Genomic DNA, 14,770 nt, shown 5'->3' with positions numbered 1-14,770 from the left:
TGACATGCACATTATCCCAGATCACCTTGGAACCCTAGGCCATTAGGAATATTGCCATTAACCCCTAGGCCACCAGAGACAACAAGGATAGCAATGTATTAACTACTTGGCCACACTAGATTACCAGGCATATTATCTTTTACGCATAACCAGATAGATATCCTAGAATATAATCCCCAATCCATCACAAACCTCCAGTATTTAGAGCTAATCTTGAAATCAACCCCAATTTACCCACTAAAACTTGCAGTGCCTGATATGTGCTATTGCCTAATTTAATTATTTTCCCTCAAAATTACATTTATTCTGAAAGGTTAGGGACAAAATGCTCTCATTTTGGGGGCCTCGCATATCAAAGTGCAGCCACTCTCATGCTAAATCTAAGAGCCAAAAGTAGTAAATGGTCATTGTGATGTGTAAACTCAATCTTAAAAATATACAATGGGCAACTACAAGGTAAACTGTTGTTTAATAATGAGGAATTGCACACATCTCATGGTCCTGAGGGCGTGTGGTGAAGCCAACAGCACCACTGAGATCCAGCTTTGCCCCGGGAGGAGCCTTGAATGTGAAGTTCTGAAGCAACTTTGTAAAGAAAAGGAAAAGTTCCATTTTAGCCATGTTCTCTCCAGCACAACTTCTCTTACCTACAAATAAGGAGCAGACAGAAAACTTGAGATCATGGAGTCATCAGTTGGCAGAAAGTCCCTGAGGTGGTTGAGTTAGCCGCCATCTTTACCTTTGAGAATACTCACCAGCAGAAAATGGTATAAAAGCCTCATTTTTGACAAAATTTCCATCTGAGTCCAAAAAATGTTCTGGATAAAAGTCGTCAGGTTTCTAGAAGTACTTTTCATCTCGTAGAACAGATGTCAGTGATGGTATTATGTAAGTTCCCTGTAAAAAAAATCATGAATTCATGAATGATTCTTCATGCAGAACTCCCAGCAATAATATCTTGTCCTCATAAGTGCACATTATTAGATCTCCAGTTGGAACTGTATTTAATACATTTGGTGGGCACCTGAGGAGGCTGAGGCCTTTCTCCTCAAGCAACCACTCATTTTTAAACAAAGTGAAGTTTGTGATCTTAATGCATCTTCTTTGGCCCATACCATATATTTATTCAAGCTAGGGGAACTAACACTAATCTGGGCCGTTGTGTTAAAAAGGTTTTAAAAAAAAAATCTTATCTTGCATCCAATGGATAGGGAATTACTGACCAATTGCTGGGGCTATGACCACTGAGGCTCCTAGTTATCTTGTTATCAGGGCTTTGGGACCATCTTGAATCGAGCGGGTGTGCGCATACTTATCCTCCCGTACAATAATTGTCTATAGGATTGAAGGAATTTGAAGGAGCAGATTACAGCCCTCCCAGTGATTGGACTGCCAACATGCAGCAAATTATCACTATTTAAGGCCCTTTAAAGAGTCAAACAGTGACTTACAGGGAAGTCACCAATTGGTGGCATTAGAACAGGGGTAGGGAATCTTCTTCTGCCAAGGGCCATTTGGATATTTAGACCATCATTCAGCGGACGTACAAATTGTGCTCTAACTTTGCCTGCAAAGTAGGTCCTGATGCTGACACTGGTGTCAGGACGTAATTTTTCATTGCACGTGCCTCAATGCTCAGTAGTGAACACTGCGTGCACATGCTCATGGAGCAAGAAGAAATTAAGGGGTCGGCGGCTATCAAAATGCAGCTGCTGACCCAAGTACTGCGGTCCCCAGGAATCTGCCCGGTGGCCGGAAAAAAAGTAATTAAGGCTGTAAACAGCCCGTGGGCCTGAGGATCCTCACGCCCGCTTTAGAAGAACATGGAAAAAATGTATCCTGAGAGTATGGTTTTGCCTGCATTTGAAACCAATATTTACACCATAAAGATAACTTCTCATACAGGTTTTGTATCCCAGACTAATAGCATGTATATAAAGCTTTAATGCTGAAAAAATCCTTACCTTTCTTGTAGAATTCCATTTTGTTGTTTTAGAGAAATCCATAGTTGAAATTGTATGCTAATGAGTTGGAAGTACAGTGGGGTGAACACTGCACTTACAGCTCTCCTTCTTCTCACCCTATTCCTTGCCTGGTGTTTGCCTCCTGTCTCTGACTGAGAGTTCACTGAAACATGACTGACCTGTCAGTCAGAGACAGGAGGCATGCTGAGGGAAGGAAAAAGGGAGAGAGGAAGGAGAGTTGAAAGTGCAGTATTCATCCCACTGCACTTCCAGCTCATTAGCATGCAATTTCATCTATGGATTTTTCTAAAACAGCAAAATGGAGCTTTATAAGCCAGGTAAGTATTTACTGCTGACAACTCCATATTGCATGACTAAATAACGACCTATTCAGGTATCTCTTAACACCTCAAGACACCATATAAACCATGGAAGAATAGAAAGCTTCATGAATCAAGACTAGAGATGAGTGGATTGTATGACGTTCAAATTTGTCAGGTTTGATGACTTTACTACCCCAAAAAAACAACTTGCTTAGAATTGTTTTGCCACAAGTGGTTTTAATAATACGCTTCTAATTGCCTGAACAAAAAAAGTGCATAACACTCTGAAGTCACCTACAAGTGTATTGAACCCGTTTTAAACTCTATATTGAAAAAGACAGCCTTCTTGTCTAAATGATCTCTGTCTATCTAAATAGGTATAAATGTATGGTAAGTGGTTGGGGTAGCTTTGGCAATTTGTTTTTTTAAAGTAAAATATATATAACTTGACCATCTCTCAATGCAGAAAGCATACTTTTTGTGACACTCAAGCCTTGGATTCAGGATTTTGTTTCAGTAGCAAAATTTTCACTGAGGGGTTTAATGATGCCCTCCTTGTTTGCAGTGTGTGAAAAATAAAATATTATGTTATTAAGGTGCTGTTACTGCATTATATTTCAGTTCAATCAATTCAGTTTAAGTTCCCACGTAGCATTTTTGTAGCGTTTTTGTGGCATTTTTACAGCTGCGAAAATGCTTGCAAAACACTCTGCCATGCAGAGCAATGTGAATTTGTATGTGCTGTGCACATGATGCGCTAATTTGTGCGCCAAATTCGCATTGCGTTGTAAAACGCAGCATGACCATTTCTACCGCGATTACTCTGCAAATTCGCGGCCATTGAGGAGCACTGAAACGCAGCAAACCCGCAGGTATATGTGGATTTGCTGCATTGCAATTAAATTCAATGGCCGCGAATTTGCAGCCTAATCATGGTGCGTGTGGCACCCGGGATGAAGAGGAGACTACAACTCCTCTTCATTCCAGCTACCACGCGGTGAAGAAAAGAAATAAAAAAGTTAAAAATAAACAAAACCTGTATATTCACCTCTCCGGCGGCCCCCGGTCTGCTCCCGGCCACGTCCTCTCTGCTTGGCGTCCCGCGGTGTACTGTCAGGACCTGCGTTAATGTCATTTAGTCACCTGATAATCACACGACCGCTGACGTCGGCGGTCAGGTGATGGTCGTGTGACCATCAGCTGACTAAATGACGTCACCGCAGGTCCCGACAGTACACCGCGGGACGCCGAGTAGAGTGGATGCCGCCGGGAGCAGACTGGAGGAGACCGAAAATCGCTTTGAAAACATGTAAAAATGCTGACAAAACGCTTCTCTCTGGCAGAAAAAAACGCATGTAAATCTGCATGCGTTTTTTTCTGCCAGAGAGAGGCAAAAACGCTCTCCATAAAATCTGCTATGTGGGCACATAGCCTTACAGTCACATTGACAATACAGGTACAGCACTTCACTGAAATGAGCTGCATGCTCTGACCTTCTTCTGCTACACTGTAAAAGCTTAAAATGAAACTCCTTGGCTAGCTTTGCTGTGATAACCCCCATGATTGGCTGTGCTACTCCATGTGATGAGATAACAGCAGTGCATCATGGTGAAGCTTAATAAAGAGAAAATTTCAGCTCACCCCTGCTGCTTCGCCAGTGTTCAAGAGTTTTTCACTCGAAACGAGTATGGCAAAATATTTTATACATACCACCCCATAGTATATGCTTTGTCATCTGAGATGTCCATTTTTTGTCTTTTCTACAAGTTTTTGAAAGGATTTGCCAATAAAGATCATTGAATTGTAATGAATTGCCCGGTGTGTTGAGCTGGATCCATCTTCACTTCCTCATGGTGAAGCTGCAAGGCCGTGCATGACTTCATTCCCCCACTCTAAGTCTTTGACTGTGTTAAATAATGCTGAGCACTTTTTTTTTCTTTTGGCCAATCCTCACAAACTCAATTGCAAAGTTTTTGATTCTGCGGGTATCTGCAAATTTCAGGAAATTTTACTAGAAGTCGATCCTCTGCAGATTTATCCGCTCAACTCTAATGAAGATGTTACTAGGAATATTCTTTTTTTAATACTTACTTTTGGCAGGAAGAAACCCTTTAGTGTGACATCTTGAGTGGTCTGGTGTGGCAAATTGGTTGGCACAAGATTTGCAAATCTCTGAATCTCATGGATCACAGCGTCTGTGTATGGCATTTGCTTACGATGTGTCATCTGAGGCTCGGCTGAACCAATGACTTTTTTGATTTCTTTTTGAACATTTTCTGTTATTAAAGAAATAAATATCCTTAATATCTCCAATTCTTAACAATGACCATTTATCCTGTTTTAAAAAGCTCCAGATCCCCAGCTTTCCTTCATAAAATCATAAAGTTAAGTGACAAAATTCTGTGTGTTTGCAGTCACCATTAGGGGGAACCTAGTAGCCAGTTACATATGGATTGAGTTCTCAGGATGAATAGAGTGGTTAATATACAGTATTTTACTGATTAAACAGTAGCAATCGGAGCTAGTTTTAATCATTGCTGCCTTCTCAAAGGCTGTATATACATCGCTAAACAAGCGCTGAGTATATAAAAGTAGGAAACACTAATAATGCTCCTTCCTACAGACTCAGCAGTCATGTAATTGCTGGGTGTTGGGAGGGAGCAGAAGCTGAATTACTCCTGTAACTTGGACTAATAGATCAGCCCTGGTTACAGAGGTAATCGTGTTAAAAAAATATTTAAATGTTGAAATGCTCCCCAAATGACGTTATGCACCACATAACGTCATAAAAGATTATGACGTTATGTGGTGCATAATATGTAAAATAAATAAGTTAATAAAAAGCAAGCAAAAAAATTTAAAAAACTGCTGCCAATTCAAGCAGCTGTTACCAGCCAACGGCAAAAAAATATGTGAGATATATAAAAATAATTGTTATGAAAAGAGGAACGTATCTTAAAATATATTTAAAAGGTAATTAAAAAAGTAAATGAAATATGAAAAACAGGCACACATTTCCTTTACTTTCCCAATCGATATCGCCCAATATCAGCAAAAAATTTAAATAAATATGAAAATAACAGAAAAATTATCCCGCCTAAATAGCACAAAAATATAAGATGCAAAAATTATTTGAATATCAGAATAAGAAATATTTTTACAGTTCTTTAAACTACATGTATGAAAAAAAAACTAGAATGTGCCCGGTCAGGAATGGGGAGAAATTGTCTGGTCTTAAACTGTTTGATTAAGTCTGTGATATGAAAAAATCATTGTCAATTGTTTAAAAAAATACATATAAAACAAAAACCTGATGTTAACAATAGGTCATTTTCTGATGACAGCTTCCCTGGAGGAACTGTCCCCAGATTTTTGTTCTAGACTCTAACTTCCTGTTCTTGCAGAAAATGTGCATGTACATTAGCAGACCCAGACCCTATGCATTGCATTGAAGCATCAAATGAGCCTATTTGTGAAGGGAGGAGGTTATCAGTCATTGTATAGGAGGAGGAGGAGGTGAGCTGTGATATCACCTATTGTGAATGGTGGATCCTGTGTTATCTAATGTATATAGAGGTGTTATCAGTCATTGTACAGGAGGAGGAGGTGAGCTATGGTATCACCTTTTGTGAATGGTGAACCCTGTGTTAACTACTGTATATAGAGGTGTTATCAGTCATTGTACAGGAGGTAGGAGGTGGGCTGTGACATCATCTTTAGCTATTGTTGGATCATTTATTATCAGCTGTATGTAGAGGTGTTATCAGTCATTGTAATCCTGTCTTTGGTTATAAGAAGCCTGCTGAAAACTGTTCCTGAAATAACAAGTAGTTATAGTCTGAAAAGCCTCAGAGACCAGTGTGAAAATTGTAAGATTAATATTTTTGTTTTTTAATAAAGTTCTTGATATGGAACAAAAATGCCAACAAATTTTTGTATCTACACATAGCACTAGAACATGATTTAAACAATAGGGGATTTTCGAATAGCTTCCCTGTAAATGTGCTGTAGTACAGTTGGGGTCCAAACACAGAAACGCTCAGCTCTGGTTCCAGAAAAACTGACCACAACTGTGTATGGGCTCAACAGAAAGTCTATGAGTCAGTACACAGTTTAGTGCTTCTGCTTCCTGAGCTGAGCGATTCTGCATAGTCTCTCCATTGATCAGTGGGGTCTAGGCCTCAACCCTCACCATACTACAACCAATTTATGGAACTATATTATGTATTTTAAGCAAATTAAAGAAACTATAAGCTTAGAGACACAACTGAATGTATATTTCTATTGTATTTTCAACAAACATTAGTCATATTTTCTTACTTTGGATTTCAGGATATTTCATCATTATTAGAAGGCCCCATCTCAGGGTGGTAGCAGATGTCTCCATTCCAGCAGCGAACAAGTCAAATACAAGAGATGTTAGATTTTCATCATGAAAATATAACTCTGGACTTGGTTTCTCCTAAAAAGCACAAAATGCAGAATTGATCTATTAGAGAACATGGTAGACAAATATGAGGAAAAACAAAACGTGTATTGGATCAAAGTGATTTTCAATTTTTTATATTGTGTCATTTTTTAATCCAAATGTTTTCGCTAAATAATTTCTAATTATAACTTAATAGCACTTGGAGTTTTGTTTTGGCCATACAGAACTCCAAATCCCCTGTACAGATCTACTTATAAACGTAAACCTACTCGCTCTTAGTGGCCACCACTAGAAGGAGCTTACTGTATACTGTGGCATTATTGAGTTAAAGGTACAATCAGTATGCAGTAAGCTCCCTCTAGTGGTGGCTTCAGTATGCCACCACTATAGTATCTTATCATTTAAACATAATTTAATCGAAGGGAGTTCAGATGGATTTCTGTAATTCAGAAAGAAAATGTAACATCAACTGATCTTCACTGTCCTTTTAAAGGAATAGAGGAATCCAAGTTATCTGTAAACAGAAAGATTGTGAGGGAATATTTAGCTAACATAAATGAGTTCAAGTCACCAGGTCCAGATGAATTACACCCCAGAGTACTGAAGGAGATCGTAGAAGAAATTTTAGAACCACTCTCCATAATCTTTGAAAATTCTTGGAGAACAGGAGAAGTCCCAGAAGACTGGAGAAGAGCAAATGTTGTTCCTATCTTCAAAAAGGGGAAGAAGGTGGACCCAGGGAACTATAGGCCGGTGAGTCTGACTTCTATACCAGGAAAGATCTTTGAACAAATTATTAAACAACATGTATGTAAGTACATGGATAAGAATGAAGTGATTAACCAGAGTCAGCATGGGTTTGTAACTAACAAGTCATGTCAGACTAACTTAATTTCCTTCTATGACAGAATCACTGACTGGGTGGATCAGGGAAATGCTGTAGATATAGTATATCTTGACTTCAGCAAAGCATTTGACAAAGTATCTCACACCATCCTTATTGAAAAAATGACCAAGTATGCAATGGACCAGGCAACTGTTAGGTGGATTCATAACTGGCTTAGTGATCGGACTCAAAGGGTGGTTGTAAATGGCTTCACATCCAGCTGGATGAATGTCTCAAGTGGGGTACCACAGGGCTCCGTCCTGGGACCTGTATTGTTCAACATCTTTATCAATGATTTAGATGAAGGAATTGAGGGTAAACTGATTAAATTTGCTGATGACACAAAGCTAGGAGGGATAGCTAATACTAGAGAAGAGAGAGAGAGGATTCAAAAAGACCTAAATAAACTGGAGCAGTGGGCAGCAACCAACAGAATGGTTTTTAACAGGGAAAAATGCAAAGTACTACATCTGGGCAATAAAAATGAAAAAAGCATATACAGAATGGGAGGAATAGAGCTAAGCAACAGTACATGTGAAAAAGACTTGGGTATACTAATAGATCATAGACTGAACATGAGTCAACAGTGTGATGCAGCAGCAAAAAAGGCAAATACAATTCTGGGATGTATTAACAGAAGCATACAGTCTAGATCACGTGAAGTCATTATCGGTCTTTACTCCTCTTTGGTCAGACCTCATCTGGAATACTGTGTACAGTTTTGGGCACCACATTTTAAAAAAGACATAGACAAACTGGAGCAAGTTCAGAGAAGAGCGACCAGAATGGTGACTGGTCTGCAAACCATGTCCTATGAGGAACGGTTGCAGGATTTGGGAATGTTTAGCTTGCAAAAAAGAAGACTGAGAGGAGACTTAATAGCTGTCTACAAATATGTCAAGGGCTGTCACATTGTAGAAGGATCATCTTTATTCTCATTTGCACAAGGAAAGACTAGAAGCAATGGGATGAAACTAAATGGGAGGAGACACAGATTAGATATTAGAAAAAACTTTTTGACAGTTAGGGTGATTAATGAGTGGAACAGGCTGCCACGAGAGGTGGTGAGTTCCCCTTCAATGGACGTCTTCAAACAGAGGCTGGACAGACATCTGTCTGAGATGATTTAGTGAATCCTGCTTTGAGCAGGGGGTTGGACCAGATGACCCAGAAGGTCCCTTCCAACTCTACCATTCTATGATTCTATGATTCTATGATTCTAGTAGCTCGTGAACCAGACTCCAGCTCAAACTTCAATAATGCTCTCAGAAAAAATAATTGTTCTGCATTGAAAAGGATTAAGAGTAGAAGAAAAGTTGATTTCTTAAAGAATGGAAATTAAAATCTATACAATCCAAGTCAGAAGGATCTCACATCTATTTCAGACATGCACATAGGCCTCCAAACTGTGCTCTTCCTTAGATCTAAGCTGAGGGAATAATCTATTAGGATTTCAAACACATGATCTGATGGCCTCATGAGGCCCCTGATGCTGTCAACTGTGGTCTACAGGGCACTGGAGCTCTCGGGACTGCAGAGCGCAGATCGTAGGAGAAGCACGTTGTGGTCCCTTAATGACATCACACCAGAGCACAATCTGTCAGAGCACAGAGTGTTGGAGTGGAGGTGTCTCTTTCCCACCCTGCTGGATTCCTGGGGGTAGATGAATATGGAGAGTAGGATTTTTTAACCCCTTTCAGCGGAAGGTGATTTACGTAAACCGCCATCCATGTAAGACGAAATGATATCATCAGTGGATGTCAGTTGTATATTGTAGCTAACTACCAAATGATCCAAGCTATAAAATGGTACCATAACTCAGGAGGGCTAGGCAAGGATGAGGCTAAGAACAAAGAACAAAATTGTGGTCTGGAGATCTTATCAATACAGTAACTGGATTCCCCTATCTCCAGCGGCCATTTCTTGAAGGAATCCAATAAAGTTTGAAAGGGTACTTCAGATGGAATATCTTAATGAACAATAGAGCTCTAGAGTTTTTTTGAAATTTCTGACGTCTCTTCTGCATCATATTCCTTCCAGTAAATCAAGCAAGCAAAGTATTGTAGTGTGCATGTGCCAGCTTTACTTCCAAGTCATCGTCGCTCTTTGGCCTTTCCCGGCACATGAGCACTACAGTAATCTGCTCTGCCCTCGGCAGGGCAAGGAGAAGTGCACCTAAGCAGGAAAGCAATTAGAAGACACATGAAACAGGGAAGAAGGACAGCGATTGTAGGAAGAGATGAGGTGCCAGATCAAGACCAGAGACGCCCATTGAACTGGACCATGGCGTCGTCTATGGGAATAATAGAAGCTCTTTTTTGTGCTATGTAGAGGGGCTTGGGGACATATTTACATCATACTAAAATGCTGTAAAAGAGGCCTGAAAGGTGGTGGCCATATTTTATATTGGGAAAACCTGGTGACAGGTTCCTCTTAACTTGCACTTTTCAATCTTGGAATACTGTACCTGCACCAAACTGATGTAACATTGAGCTGATAGAATTTTTGATCTTTCAAGTAGATGAGAATATCAATAAGATAAAATAGCACATATTGATAGAAAATGTCATAGAAGATGTCATAGAAGATATTGTTCAGGTGACCCTACTCTCTAAAATATAGAGTGAAGTCAAAGAATCAGTCAATTAGTTTTTTTTTTAGAGTTTGAATATACTTAACTGGATCCCCAGACGATGGTTTGTTGAAGGTTGATGCCGGGTAAGGATATTAGAGGACATAGTTTGCTTATCGAGATCTTTTCATGAACCAGAGATGCACCCTGAGTTTAAGTCATCATCAGGAGATGTGGGAAGATGGTAACTAGACAACTTAATCTTGGCCAGATAAGCTAAGGTTCATAAACAGGAAGACAGGCAGGGGGTATTAAGTCCCCATACTTATTAGGCTAATGTTGGCTGAACCCGCCACTATCGATACATTCGGCTTATAGTCTAAAATGTATAGGGGACCCAGACTATTGATTGTCAGAGGGTTAAGGATCCTGCTTGTCTGATTTCAGACAGTCGATCTTCTTGGTCTCCTGGTGATAAGCCACTGCTAGACATGTCTGGCAGCTGATCTCTCATAGAGATAGCAGGAGCGCTCAGCTGCTTTAGCGTTCCTGAGTATGGGAGAAGCGGCAGAGATGGCTGCCAGCAAAATGATCAGCCGAATCATCATTCGGTTGACAGGTCATTTAATGTATGGCTTGCTTTAGACCAAGGAATGACCCAGAAGCATAGTCACAGTTAAAGGGGTGGTCTGAAAACTAAGACGTAATTTTCATTTTGCTCAGGAGGCTGTATATGTCACAAATGACAAACTCAGTTGTAATCACCCACCAGCACCCACTAGGATCCAACCCAGGCTACAATATTGTCTGTGCAGTGACAGGAAGTAGTGATGTCACCCTTCCCCTAGCTGCATAACTGTTGAAGCCTGTGATCAGCTGTTATTGGTGTTGGCTGGAAGTGCTCACTTGCCAAGCTACCTCATTTACTTATAGTGGCCGGGGCTTGGTACTTGGTATTCAAATCAATAGGAGTAGGATGTGTAGTACCACTACAAGTATACGGAGCAGCTTGGCAAGTGAGGACTTTCGGCCGGCGGCCGCCGCCGTTGACACCGATGACCGCTGATCGGTCAGGGTGCCGGGTGTCATACCCCAACTGATCAGACATTAATGACCTTTTCTAAGGATGGCTAATCAATGTAAAATTATGGTACAACCTCTTTAAGCTAAATATACATGTCAATGAAAAATAGACAATGTTCAGATCACAATAACCAACTTGACAGTCGGGACTCCAGACCTGAACTAACTTTTCCATTGAAAAATGCGAGGTAGTTAGCTAAGGTCGGGAGTCTCACAATAGCTCAAAGCTTTGATTAAGGAATTTCATTATGAAATGCATAAGAAGATACATATTTTTAAATGTTGTCTATGTCCATGATTTTTGAATAAAGAGCAAGAGTTCATTCTAGAGGACAGAGTGCCGACCTTTTACTTCAAATTCTGTCCATGCTTCTCAGATGTTTGACTTACACCTTAAAAGCTTTGTCCAAACTGGTTTTATTTAATTATATCATGAAGATTGGATTCCCACCGGCCCCAGCACTCTTACTCTGCCCTTTTGCCATGTGCCGCAAATATTAACCTACTCCTTTCATCCCTTACAACCAGTATTATTAAATTTCTATTTTATTACTTTACCTCTTTCTGCTTGATCAGAAAAGAATCTATAAGATTACTTTGGTTATTGACATCCAGCTCCTTTCTTTGTTTTGCAAAGACCTCTTTAATAAATGAATGTAATTCTGTAACATTTTTTTGGATACATTTATGGGTTCCAGGAATCCAGCGCATCAAGGATGGAAACGCGGTGTACAACTGTGGAGGCAAATACATATGAAGTCATTGCATCTAGAAGTATTTATGTGTGTAAAAACTCATCAGTAATTGTACATACATTGTACCATTACCACTACCTTCCACTTCCAATTGATGATGCAAAATTTGAACTTTTTCCTTACTCAGAAGGATGAATGATTATCTATTGCTTGTGTTTTGGGAGTTTGACAATATCTGTCTTGACCAAAAGAGATTACTCAGCTGGACTTCAACTATAAGACCTCTCATTAGGTTACCAGGCCGACACTTGTGGCTGGATTCAGGTCTAATCTAATCATATTTTGGAAAAAGATTCTTTTGGTACCTCAATGAGTTACACCATATATTGACCAATTGCGTTCAAACTGTTCCAATTTATGGAATCAAATTAAGGGCATAGTGCTGCACCCAGCAAATAGCATTGGCTCTACCTTGGTCTACACCTTCATGGGAACAATAGACTTACATCCTTACAAGAGGTTCTTAGTCTAGCAAACGTGACCTATATCTTCAGTAGTTCAGTAGTCACAGTTCCATGCCACTATGAAGTTACGATCTAACACAGCCTCCCACCACCTATGCTTCAGGCATGGAATTTCATCACTTAATGACTCTCTCCATGCCTCTGTGGGATCTCATGGCAGCTATGCAAATATCACAACTACCCTAGGCTGGAAGCATGCAGCATGCATGTCATGACTTGTTCACTTGACTTCACTATGTGGCAACTTTAGGGCAATGAAGTTAGAGGATTAATTCCACGTTGATCTTGTCCCATTTTAAAGTGGTTATCTAGGATTAATATTATGTTTTTTGTTTTCCCTCACTGGCTTATCCACCATTTAAAAAAAAAAATCTTTGGTCATCCACCTCCAGTCAAGCGCTGTCTCACAGCCCCTTCCCCCTGTCAGTGTTGAATGGCTCCACAAGTCATGTCACGGCTACAGAGCATTTGACTGCTGCTACCAAGTTATGGGCTCAGTAGTGATGCCAAGAAGGAGAAAGATCTATTCAATTCTTAAAAATGGATGATGGTGTGATAGTCAAGCAGCTCCTGATAGCAGCCTAAAATTTGTTATGATACACCTCCGAACCCCCACTGACCATCTCTGCACCATTAACTACTTTAGCAGCTTACCAAGGCCATGGGGCTACCTGCAATCCTGGCCGTGTCCATTACTAAATTCAAAAGTCTGTGAAGTTTTGGATCATCATAGTCAAAGCGATGGCCAAATAATATAGATACAATGATATTACAGACAGCTGTGTTCAATATCATGGTGTTGTCAAAGGGATCGCCTAAAGGAACAGCAAAAAGAAAGTGAAGATAATGATTAATAAGCTGAAGTTTGACATTACTGACCCGTATAAAGACAGAAAATAAAAATAGTTTTTTGACCGTAATAAGAAACTACAGAAAATATATTACGGCAATAAATAAAAGAGTTTGCAGGGAACCTGTCACCTATCAAAACATCTGCAGGTAAAATTCATGTGTGGCAGTGTAACTGGAAGAGCTGCTACAAGGAGAAAATTCTGTTATTGTATATTATCTTCAGCCGCTTGCTCCTAGTTATCGGAGTAGTGATCGGGGATGGAACAATCACAACACAGTCAGCCAGCTGTTATCATCCCTCTACACCATGACTGGTAGTAATCTCTATAGCCTAAGACAGGCAGTCAGTCAAGATGCAGTGGAAGTTATAGTGTGACTATTGTGCAGTAAGCAGTGACTATTGCCGCTTCTCAGACTGCCCCAATGACTTGTAGATATCGCCTGCAGGGAGGATATAAGTTTATTTTCTCCCTCTAGCTAAGCTTGTATAAAGCCAGCCCAACATGAGTTATACACTATTTACATACAGATTGCCCCTATATCTGCAGGCAAACAGTGTTATTGTAGGAGACTGGTTCCCTTTAATAGTTATATTATATTTAATTTCATAGAGGCAGTATCATGGTAAATAAAAGTTTGTACATACAGTGGTGGCCAAAAGTATTGGCACCCCTGCAATTCTGTCAGATAATACTCAGTTTCTTCCTGAAAATGATTGCAATCACAAATTCTTTGGTATTATTATCTTCATTTAATTTGTCTTCAATGAAAAAACACAAAAAGAATTGTCCTAAAGCCAAATTGGATATAATTTCACACCAAACCAAAAAAAGGGTGTTGGACAAAAGTATTGGCACTGTTTGAAAAATCATGTGATGCTTCTCTAATTCGTGTAATTAACAGCACCTGTAACTTACCTGTGGCACCTAACAGGTGTTGGCAATAACTAAATCACACTTGCAGCCAGTTAACGTGGATTAAAGTTGACTCAACCTCTGTCCTGTGTCCTTGTGTGTACCACATTGAGCATGGAGAAAAGAAAGAAGACCAAAGAACTGTCTGAGGACTTGAGAAACCAAATTGTGAGGAAGCATGAGCAATCTCAAGGCTACAAGTCCATCTCCAAAGACCTGAATGTTCCTGTGTCTTCCGTGTGCAGTGTCATCAAGAAGTTTAAAGCCTATGGCACTGTGGCTAACCTCCCTAGATGAGGACGGAAAAGAAAAATTGACGAGAGATTTCAACGCAAGATTGTGCGGATGGTGGATAAAGAACCTCGACTAACATCCAAACAAGTTCAAGCTGCCCTGCAGTCCGAGGGTACAACAGTGTCAACCCGTACTATCCGTCGGCGTCTGAATGAAAAGGGACTGTATGGTAGGATACCCAGGAAGACCCCACTTCTTACCCCGAGACATAAAAAAGCCAGGCTGGAGTTTGCC

At 40.1% G+C, this 14,770-nt stretch overlaps 1 pseudogene; it reads right to left on the bottom strand.

Annotated features, from left to right (window-relative positions):
* Positions 1 to 335: 335 nt before the first annotated feature.
* Positions 336 to 14,770, bottom strand: part of LOC141258835 (cytochrome P450 2K6-like) — a 158,154-nt pseudogene continuing 143,719 nt past the window's right edge.

Source organism: Phyllobates terribilis, unplaced genomic scaffold (genome assembly GCF_046119375.1).
Source record: "Phyllobates terribilis strain yellow unplaced genomic scaffold, ASM4611937v1 Scaffold_3__8_contigs__length_932513732, whole genome shotgun sequence".
Lineage (NCBI taxonomy): Eukaryota > Metazoa > Chordata > Amphibia > Anura > Dendrobatidae > Phyllobates > Phyllobates terribilis.
The sequence above is the reverse complement of the archived record's forward strand: the minus strand, read 5'-3'. Positions and strand labels throughout refer to the sequence as shown.